The sequence below is a fragment of the Dryobates pubescens genome, chromosome 18, assembly GCF_014839835.1.
Source record: "Dryobates pubescens isolate bDryPub1 chromosome 18, bDryPub1.pri, whole genome shotgun sequence".
Classification (NCBI taxonomy): domain Eukaryota; kingdom Metazoa; phylum Chordata; class Aves; order Piciformes; family Picidae; genus Dryobates; species Dryobates pubescens.
Genome location: NC_071629.1, coordinates 14,017,458 through 14,028,682, shown reverse-complemented (window position 1 = coordinate 14,028,682; position 11,225 = coordinate 14,017,458). Strand labels below are relative to the sequence as shown.

The window sequence follows — 11,225 nt, the reverse complement described above, 5'->3', positions numbered from 1 at the left end:
AAAAACTCCATAGCACTGATGGCTCGGTGGCCATGGGCAGGAACATAAGAGTCACAGAATTGGTTAGGTTGGAAAAGATATTTAAGATCATTTGAGTTCGACCATAAGCCAAACACTGCCAAGTCCACCACTAAACCGTGTCCCTCAACACTGTACCTACTCATTTTTTTAATCTCTTAAGGGATGGGGACTCCACCACTGCCCTTCTCTTAGGGAAGAAAATTTTCTTCTTATGAAGGGACATCAGCCCTGATGTTGCAGAGGGGACCCAGGACATACTTAATCCTTGCGGATCTGGAGGCTATCTGTGGCAAACATACCTTTGTAACTGCGAAAACACCACAACTTTTTTCTGAGGCTCTGCTTTCCAAGGAATGGGGCTTCCTGTGGGCAACGGCCATTTTGTGAGTGATGCCGTGACGGCGGGGGGGGGGGGGGGGGGGGGGGCGGCAGCCCCCTTTCTTGAAGGAAAGGATCAGCATCTCCATTCCCTCCTTTTCATTGTGTTCCCCTTGACGCTTGCCTTCTCGGTATGTCTCACAGCTCAGTGTTTCATCGAGGACTTCTGTACTTTGAGCCCCCCAGGTGTGTCCCTGGCCTGCTGGAGATGAGCTGCCTCCATGGGAACCGCTTGGACCACCCCTCCTTCTTCGGCCACGCCGTGGAAACCTAAACAAGTCTACCGAAAGAGCTCCCTTCCGCCCTACGGCCCCACAGTGAGGATTGTATTCCCGCTCGTCGCCGGGGCGGGGAGACCGAGCGGGGCGGGCCGGAGCTCCCGCCGGCGGGCTGGCGGGCGGGGCGGCGGCGGAGCGGGAGGACTACATTTCCCGGCCGCCTTTGCAGGCGCTGTTCCAGTGGGGGATGTCGGGTGCCGTAGTTGCAGCCGACTGTTGAAAGTTAATAATTGAATCTGGGCTAGGCACTTCCCAGAGCTCCTCGGTGTCTCATTGTCATGCCGGCTTTGTCACCTCGGAGGAAAGGGGAGCAAGATGGATGAGCGGGCGGCCGCTGGGGCAGGCGCCCGCGGGGTAAGGAGCGGCTGTTGGCGGTGGTGGGAGGGAGGCTCAGGCCGCCGCTGCGAGGCCGGCTGCTTGAGGGGCTGCTGCCCCTCTGGGCCTCGGAGATGAGGAAGGCATCGCGGCCGCCCTGCCCAGCAGGGATGCCGGGCTCGGGGGCAGGTGCAGTGGGAGCGGCGCTGGGGTTCCTCCGCCGGAGGGGCTGCTGAGGCCGGGGCGTGAGGCGACGGCTCCCGCCTAACGGCCGCGCTGGCCCCGGTCTTCCCCATAGCTCTTGTCCGCGCCCCCCTGCCTTCCAGTCTGAGGTCAGTGCCGGTCCTTTTCCCCCCACCACGTTGCCCCCTCCTCGTATCTCCCGGGACGGGGCTGCCCCGCGACACTCCCAAGGTCGGGGGTTGCCCTCAGAGCCGGGGGCTGAGGCTCCAGTGTCTCTCCGCTAACCATTTTCTGCGGGCAAGGCGCGCGGGTGTGGGGCACTTCTGTGGCTCTGCGCGCAGCCCCCCGAGATCGCGTCCAGTACCTGGGGGTCATCGCAGGCACCCGCCAGTGGTCTCGGGGAAGTCTTTTCATGGGCAAGGGAAAAGATGAGGAGAAGGCTGTGAGGGATTGTGATGGCGACTGTTTGATGAATGAGGGAATGGGGACAGAGAGTTGGTGTAAAGGAGAGAGTAGCGCTGTCCGGTCCCCTCCCTGATCCATTTTCAAGTCCAAGTAATGCACGGGGATGTTTTGCTACCCACAGCCCTCTGCCCCAGCTGCAAGCTTTGTCCCTTCCTCATGCCTCTAGAATCTCTGCCCCTGCTAGCCCAGACAGCCACAGGAGCTGATCCACATCGGCCCAAACTCTGAATTAAGCAGAAACGGCTCCAAATCGTCCTGCTTTGATCTCTGAGAGAACAAAACGCCAATCTGAAGGTGATAATCCCGCGAAAGTTAAAAGCTTCGCATTTTCGTCCTTTCCTGATAGAGAGTGGAGAGTTCACCAGCCGCTTGAGTCTCTGGATTTAGCCATCCCTGCTGCTGCTTCATGGTCTGCCCTCAGGTTGGAAGATTGTGCCTTTCGTTACCAGACTGATTAAGGGAGGGTCATAAATATTCATGACTTTTACCACATGGTTGTCAGAACCATAAATTCCATCTGTCTCAATTCCAGGATACTTTCTGGGGGAGGTGAGGTTAGAGGCTAGATCTTTAGTGTGGAGAAGTTGTGGTGGACACAGTATCTTAGGTGATCTTAAATGCCCATTGCTTTTGCTGGATGCTGTAAAATATCCCAAGAACTGACTAAAGGTAAGATAGCCCCGTGCTTCCATAGTGCGGGCACCTGGGGGCTGTTTTGACTCTGGACCTTGTCACCCTCACCTGGAATCTCCCATTGTGAGATGCATAAAGATCCCCATTCCATTTTCAGGTTAAAATGTTTAGTGTCACCTCTGATGAATGACCCTCAATTCATACATAATGCTGTATAAAATAGCAAATACCATTTTAGCTAATTTTTCATTTTTATTCCACTATTTAGGGATAATTATTCTTTAAGCATCTAATCCTATTCTAGCATTTTTCATCAGTAAGGCTCAAGGTGCTTTACAAACGAGATGAAAATATGATTATTCTAGTTATCCTTTTTAAGGCTTAGGGTTTGGGCAGTTTCTGCGGGTAATATGAGTCATAAATAATTAAGAGTACAATCTAATTAAAAGGAATCTCCAGTTGTAAAACAAAGTGCCATGCTGAAGAAGCCAGTCTTCAAAGACAAGGCCTTGTAACCTAATCTCCCTGATCAGAACAGTATCCCATTGACTCACAAATCTTCACTCTCCTGACCTGTCTGCCCCAACAGCAGGTACTTCCTGGTGCCTATGCAGGACCCAAGGGAGGGAGAGGGTTAGGGATTTTCAGTGACCAGTCTAGAGAGTGTTCTCCTACTGAAATCCTGTATCTTCTTGTTTGAAGAAAGATCTTGTGTTCAGTGGTGCACCAAAATGTACAGCCTGACCTGAGCAAAGTTAGGTGCAGAACTGATCTGGGGTTTTAGCAGAAATTATTGGACATTAAGAGCATTGCTCAAAACAGAGTCCAGGAGGTACGAGGAAAGTCATGGCCTGGATCCACTTCATACATGACCTAAATAGAATTCTGACCCCAAAACTTGCTCTGAACACGCTGTTAAATTTCATCAAAGTTGGACGTGAACTTTCATGTTTGGGAATTCAGATTTTAGATTGGTAGTGCTAAACAGGGTCTGTGTATCCCAACACCTGCCTGTCCCTGTTGGAAGTGACTCTTGCAGGACCACTGTTTATCTGCATAATTCAGCAGCAGGGCTACATGGATGAAATCCTTGTTCTCATTCCAAATACCTGCTGTCACATATTATGTATTCTGTGGGAATGTTTTTGCTCCAATTTGTGGTCACACAGTGTTCAGTGATGACCTAATTGCAACATTCTCATTAGGCAGAGAAATTTCTGAGTTTGGCTTTATAGTTCACCTTCTCAGGAAATAAATCATGGCATGCTGACACCATCTACCACTGGTACTGTCACTTTAAGCTGACATTTTATTAGGGATCATGAGGCAGATGAGGGCACTTTGAAGCATGTTTATCTACAATAGCTTCTCACACTTCACCATTGTAACATCTAACTGAGCTCAGAGCAAGTGTAGACTGTCTTGTCGATGAAAATATCTGAATCTGATAAGCTGTGGCAGCTTTCTTACCACTCAGGAAACTGTACCTGTGTTAGCTTGGTGTTGAGTGATTTTCTTGAAAGTTGGCAGCCATAAATGGAGCTGAAAAAGGCCAGCATGCTTCTATGACTGTCTATCAGTGAGGCTTAATCTTGGTTGGGGAATATTGATGTAATTTTCAAATATAACTCAGTGGGATGTTGATTGCAAGTTAGATGAAAATGAGTCCCTGAGGGTCTTGGAGAGACCTATATCTTAATCTGTCTGTCCTTTCATTTCTTCATTTGTACGGTGCTAAATTGTAATTCAGTCTCTCATGCTGGAAGCATTTACTAGTAAGGCATGACTGGAGCTCCAAGTAATGCTGGTGATACTGGAAGTGTGCTACAAATGACAGAAAGGAACCAACAGAAAAAAGGAAGCATGAGACGTTGTGAGCATCAGAAAGAGTGAGGGTGAGAACAGAAGAGATCAGGGAGGGACAAAGGAATGAAAAATACAGAAGAAAAGCCATGAAGAAAATGAAAACACATCTATTCTTGGTGATGTGGTGTGTTGTGGCTGAAGCTTTACAACTGAACCAAATTTCCCTAAGAACACTAACCTGTGTAGCATATAGGAGGGAGAAGAAGGGAAGAGGCTTCCTGGAGAAGTGCATATCCACACAATGAAGCCTTTGGTTTCTTCCCTTGCACATTTGTAGAGTGCTCACGTCTTTCCCTTACCCCAGGAGACATTCCCATTTCCTTTCATTTACCAGTGCTTGGAAGGCGGAAGGAGATGAGGCACTGTTGGGTTCCCTTATTAACTTAATCTGTGGAAAGCCCTACCTAAATAATTGGATTTCCTAGTCTTGATAGAACAAGATATTTGGACAGTGAAGTCAAACAGGATTGGAGGTTCCTGCACAGGGAAGTTTTGACACTGTTCCAGTCCTGTGCCAGTGACTCTTATGCGCGTGTTCCTTTGAAGTCTGAAGCTTAGGAGTCTGCATTAATGATCAAGGGACAGAGCTGAATCCAGAATTTGTGTGGTACCAAAGTAAAGGTGTGGGTATGAATGTGGGAAGAGAATATTCCAGAGCAGTCTGGCATGTAGAATTAATAATATTAAAACATAGTAATCATGTTAATTTCCTCTTGTTACTCAAGTTCTCAAGGCTTTTAGCATCTTCTCATTCCTTGCAGATCAGTGATCTCTTACTGGGTCCTGTCATGTCCAAAATAGTAATTTCCTTGAAAAGCAGAAAACTTGAAGTTTGAAACCTTTTGTCTTTCTGTGCAATGGGAAACTTGCTGCAATCCCTTAGGCAGGAATCTCTCTTCCTCATGCAGCATTTTACAGCCCTGTGCTTGGCATTTGGCTGTCACTGTGTTCCTCTCAGCCAAGTGTCAGTGATCCCTGAATGCTTAAAAAGTTCCTTGGGACTCTGCAGATGGGAAGCTCTTCTGAAGTTGTGATTTGTCAGGAGCAGAATGTGTTAGAACACACTTATTTTTACCACTACATTTGTTTCTTTTAGGGCTTTTAGCTGTTTCTCTAATTCAGGAATTGTTCATCCCATTTTTTACTTCATAAAGTAAAACATTCCAAGTAAAACGCTGTGCATCTTGCTGCACTTAATGTACAGGTATCAACTGATGGAAACAGTGAAATAGACCCAGGGTTTCAATTTCTAACCTGCTATTTTAACTGTGTTTTCCAGAACTCCACCCTAATTGCTGCTTTTTCTTGACTGAACAGCAAATCAGTTCCCCTGTAATCTCCAGGATTACCAAAATTCAGATTTTCCAAAGAACCAAAGGTCAGATTTTCAAGACTTATCTTATCTCTGGGAACCTTATGAAGCAGATTCTAAGGTGGTATTTATGTCCTGTCAGATACAGAATTACTTTCAAAATACTGGCCCTATATACCAGGGGATTTGCTGTCTTGTGATGGAGGGGTGTAGACCTACCACAGGGTTTTGGGAGCACTGGGCCCTCAGTGGTACCACTCATGCTTCCATGTCATCTAATTCAGCCCTTCAAGTGGAAAAACTGGAGACTCCAGGGAATCTTTTCTTCAAGGTATGTTGCTCCTGTAAACTGCATCTCTTCAGCATCCCAAACACTTTGAAGCCATTCTCATTAAGAGGTTGCTGAGTGTCTGGAAGTGTTCGAAGGGAGGGATGGCAGATCCAACCCCAGCAGTGCAGAGCTAAAATGGGGCAGTGGCTCAGAGCTTGGCAGCCATTGTCCAGTAAGGGCTTTACTCTGGCACAAATTGATAGGGCTGCATTATGGAGTCTCATTTATTATTTTTTAAACATTGAGTTTCTTGATGTATTTAATACCATAGTTTAAATGAATATTTATGAAGGTGTCTGAGGTCCTGGGATCAGAAATGTCATACAAAGCTCTGATCCAAAGCCCAGCAGAAAAAAACCATCCCTGGCATTGTTCTCCCCTCTTGCCCCCAGAGGATTAAAAAGACAAATAATTTTAAGCAGTTCAACATGTACTGAACTGTAGTTTGTTAGCTAGAAGAGTATGAAGTCTTTCCAGGACCGTGTTCAAAAGTAAAGAACAAAAAGCTACCTTGAAAAATGGCCATTGGGAAGCAGACCGGCAAAAGCCAAGAAACTTGAGCCCTTTGCTAATGAATACTCTGTCCTTAACTCACATTGTCTCTTTTGTTTCCCACACTTTCATGAGCTGCACATGGATTCAATTTGCCAGGCTTTAACCCTTCTTCCTGATGCCTGATCTGTGCATAGTTTGGAAAGTGGGACAGCTGTCACTTAGGTACTTGGCTTTGGTTTTGTGGATTTTTTTTTTCTCTTGATCTGTTTGTTCCTGTGAGTCCGTGGCTTGGATGCAGAAAAACAATCCAGGAGGGCTGTGGACAAGGCTTGGGTGCATGCTGGGGAGGGGGAGTCAAAATTTTTCCAGCTTCCTGACAAAGGGTGCAGCAGGGACAGGGCTGGGAGCAGGTTTACTTTGATTAAAACACAGTAGCATTTCCACTGTGACTGCTATAGGGGAAGATGTTGATATTACAGTAGGACTTCTTTAAGGAGAGCTGCTTTTCTTGGCATAGCTCTAAAACTGATGGAAAGTCAAGGTGGAGCCAAGGGATTTGGCATCATGGGAACTTCTCACACCAGCTTGCCTTTGTACTCCAGCACACCACAAGTGCTTTTTTGCAGAGGGAAGAATTAAACATCAGATGTTTGTTTGTGGCAGTGAAATGTCTTCCAGCGAATGAGGATCGCCCAGTATAAATACTCTTCTTAGTAATGTCTGTATTGTTTCCCAAAATATAAGTAGCTCCCAGAGTCGCTGTTTAGTTAGATCCCTATCTATTTAAATATAATCCATTAAAAAAAAAAGGCATTCTATATAAAAAATATAGTGCTTTTTCAGTCCTCATTGTCCCTTGAGATAATGATTGAGCAGAAATCACCAGCAGAGAGTGCTGGTGCTCTTCCAGAATGTGGCAGCAGCTCTGGAAATTGATTGTAAAATCCAATCAGACCTTGCTCCATAATTCTATTTTTAGTTTTCATTTCTATGAAAATGAAATATTAATCGGTTATCTGTAACTTGATGTCTTGCTGTCTCTAATGATCAGTCTTTTTGTAGCTTACTGCAGGAGAAGGATTGTTTTTAGGAGCACAACTACGTGCTGGGAAGAATGAGAATTGCCGCTTGTTTGCTGGTTTGTTCCAGTGCATTTTGACAGTTTGTATGTAGCATTATTTCTCCTTTCATTTCTCTTTGATGCTCAAAATAATCTGTTTACTATTCAGTACAGCTTCTGTGTTGTGGGGGAAGATGGTCCATTTGTAGAGCTTTAGTATCTTGTTTCAGTGCTCCTTGTTTCACTGAGACCATACTTTTAACCTTCCCATTGGAATTTGTTGGAAGTTGCTTGCAGCCAAAGATTACTTCTGGTGGATCTCTTTCATTTCTCAGTTCTGAGTCTGCTTCTGACATCAATATTCAAACTGAGTTGCAAAAGCTTTAAATCAAAGCAGCCCTTCTGCCCCATCCCCATGGTATTTACCAATACAGTTGCACCTTTCTAGGTCCTGGAGATTTTGAGGATGGTAGGCTTTCTGATTTCAAATTAACCATGGTTTTCCCCCTCTTAATCTTTATGGTCATTGAAATATCAGGATTATCAAGTATACTTTTTGCTGCAGAACCTGCTGTGCATCTTACTCTCTTGTGATTTCTTACATTCTTTAGTCTTTGAGAGCAAACAAAGACTGTTGAAGTGCAGGGCCTCTGTGCCTTACTCTCAGACTTCACTTTGGTCCAAATCTACTGGAAGCTGAGGGAATCCTTTAATTCATTTCAGCAGATTTTGAAGACACATCTCATTTCAAAGAGGTTTGAGAAGCAAGACTGATGATAAACAGGAGAGATGGCCAACTTTTGTATGTTGAGGTTGTTAACATACAGTAGGCATCAGTTAAAGCTTCACAGGTTGTTCTTTGGGAGAAGAGCAGTGTCTTGTAACTGCCACCTTGAACTTGCGGAGGGCAAACTTTGGCCTGTTCAGGAGACTGATTGACTAAGTCCTTTGGGAGGTCATCCTGAAGGATATAGAAGTCCAGGAAGGTTGGTCATACTTCAAGAGGGAAGTCTTAAAGGCACAGGAACAGGCTGTCCCTGTGTGCCAAAAAATGAGTTGGTGGGGAAGGCACCCAGCCTGGCTGAATAGGGACCTTTGGCTCAAGAACAAAAAGAGAGTCTATGGCCTTTGGAAGAGGGGACAGGTCTCTCACGAGGACCACAAAGATGTAGTGAAGCTATGCAGGGAGAAAATTAGGAGTGCCAAAGCACAACTTGAGCTCAACCTAGCTATAGAGAAAAGGAGAACTAGGGAAAACCTCTATCCTTTACTGGATGCAGGGGGAGACATAGTGACTAAGGATGAGAAGAATGCTGAGGTGCTCAATGCCTACTTTGCCTCGGTCTTAAGCACTGGAACCAGTAGTTCCCTGGACACCCAGCCTCATGTCCTAGGAGTCAGGGAGGGGAATCAGAATAAGGTAATTGCAGTAAATGAGGAAGTGGTCACTGACCTGGTAGACCACTTAGACGCACACAAGTCTCTGGGGTCGGATGGGCTACACCTGATGGTGCTGTAGGAGTTGGCAGATGTGCTTGCTAAGCCATTTTCCATTATTTACCTGAAATCCTAGCTAACTGGGAAGGTCCCAGTGGACTGGAGAGTAGAAAGGAGGATCTGGGAAACTAGAGACCTGTCAATCTGACTTCAGGTCCAGGGAAAGTCATGGAAATGATCATCTCAAGCACTATTATACACCATATAGAGAACAACCAGGGGATCAGGCCCAGTCAGCATGTGTTTATGAGGGGCAGGTCCTGCCTGACCAACCTGATCTCCTTCTATAACAAGATGACCCAACTCTTGGATGAGGGAAAGGCTGTGGATATTGTCTACCTAGACTTCTGAAAAGCCTTTGACACTGTTTCTCACAGAATTCTTGTGGACAAACTGGCTGCTTGTGGCTTGGATGAGCACACGCTCTGCTGGATGAAGCACTGGCTAGGAGAACAGGCCCAAAGAGTGGTGGTCAGTGGAGTTAAATCCCGCTGGCAGCTGGTCACAAGTGGTGTTCCTCAGGGCTCAGCATTGGGACCACTTTTGTTTAACATCTTTGTTGATGACCTTGATGAAGACATACAGTGTGTTATCACTAAGTTTGCAGATGACACCAAGTTAGGTGAGAGTGTTGGACCTGCATCAGGGTAGGGAGGCTGTGCAGAGGGACTTGGATAGATTGGATCAATTGGACTTTAAAGGGATGAGCTTCAACAAGGCCAAATGCCAGGTCCTGCACTTGAGTCACAACAACCCCAAGCAATGCTACAGGTTTGGGGCAGTGTGGCTGGAAAGCTGTCTGGCAGAAAGGGACCTGGGGATTCTAATGGCCAAACAACTGAATATGAGCAAGCAGTGTGCCCAGGTGAAAGCCAATGTCATCCTGGCTTGTATTAGAAATACTGTGTCCAGCAGGAGTAGGGAGGTGATTGTCCCCTTGTACTCAGCTCTGGTGAGGCCACACCTTGAGTATTGTGTTCAGTTTTGAGCACCTCAATACAAGAGAGATGCTGAGGTGCTGGAGTGAGTGCAGAGGAGGGCAACAAAGCTGGTGAAGGGCCTGGAGAATAAGTCTTACGAGGAGCGACTGAGGGAGCTGGGGCTGTTTAGTTTGAAAAAGAGGAGGCTGAGGGGAGACCTCATTGCTGTCTACAACTACCTGAAAGGATGTTGCAGAGAGGCTGGTGCTGGTCTCTTGTCCCAGGTAATTAGTGACTGAACAAAAGGGAACGCCGTCAAGCTGTAACTGGGTAGGTTTAGACTGGACATTAGGAAATTTTTTTTCATGGAAAGAGTGGTCAAGCATGGGAATGGGCTGCTCAAGGAGGTGGTTGAGTCACAAACCCTGGATGTGTTTAAAGGTCGTTTGGATGTGGTGCTTGGGGATATGGTTTAGGGGTGAACCTTGCAGAGTAGGGTTATCAGTTGGACTTGGTGTTCCCGAGGGTCTTTTCCAACTTGAATGTTTCTGTGATTCTGTGAAATCCTTTTTGTCCAGACTAATCCTGCTGCTCTTATGTTGCCAAAACTACCTCTAAATCTAGGGGACTGGGGCATGAATGCATTTAGAACAAAGCATAAACATTTATGTGTTTTTCCACAGCTGGCAGGTGTTCATCACTCTTTAGGTTGCACAGCTTTCTTCTGAAATTCTGCCTAAAAAGGGGTCAAGGTTCAGCAGGTAGAATAATTCTCTTTACAGGTGGTACCTGATCAATCAGTTCCTGGGTGACACATCACTGCTGACCTCTGTAGTGCATTTCACCATGGTTAGCTGTTCCTTTGCTCCCCTGTTTCTGTGCAGGCCCTTTCTTCACCCAAGGAACCTTGCTGAAGTTGACTTACACTCCACTGGAGGTGCCATCTCCGCACTCAGTAGCATACAATACCTGAGATGAGCAGGAGCAACGTTACAGTGTAAATCATAGTACACGAACTTGGCTGTGCAAAAGTCCCTGTCACAATTACTTCTCCCCTTTCAGAATTTTTTTGATCATTGAAGCTTTATTATATAGATTGGTTGAATAATAGACTAGTGTAGAGAGAGACAGTGATTACTTGGTGAAGGACAGAGGAATACTTAGTGCGTAACTATTCCTGCTTTTATGTTTTGAAAAGGAGAGTTTTTATAGTGCTTCTGTGAATGTCAGGTATCATGGTAGTAATTTTTGGAGTTGCTGGTCTATCTGTCTTTACTGTGTGTTGGTGAATGATAATTTGTTTTAGATATAATTCATGCCTTAATCTCATGTCTGTCTGATTAATGTTGATCTGTATCTCCTGATAAATTTGTTCATTTACCTTTTTTTTTCTGATGAAATACAACTGTCCAACTGTTTGGCTTCTATGTCAAGAAAGATAAAGCAATCATGCTTATCAGAATTACCCATT

General features: G+C 45.8%; 1 protein-coding gene across 2 annotated transcripts in view; it reads left to right on the top strand.

Moving 5' to 3' along the window:
* Positions 1 to 865: 865 nt before the first annotated feature.
* Positions 866 to 11,225, top strand: part of AMOT (angiomotin) — a 67,571-nt gene continuing 57,211 nt past the window's right edge. Inside the window, exon 1 of one of the 2 annotated variants that reach the window (XM_054169399.1) lies at positions 866 to 1,031. The gene's annotated coding sequence lies outside the window, so the exon portion shown is untranslated. Of the gene's footprint in view, positions 1,032 to 6,477; positions 6,500 to 11,225 lie in introns of those variants that run through there. The other variant, XM_054169401.1, reaches the window with a different exon arrangement.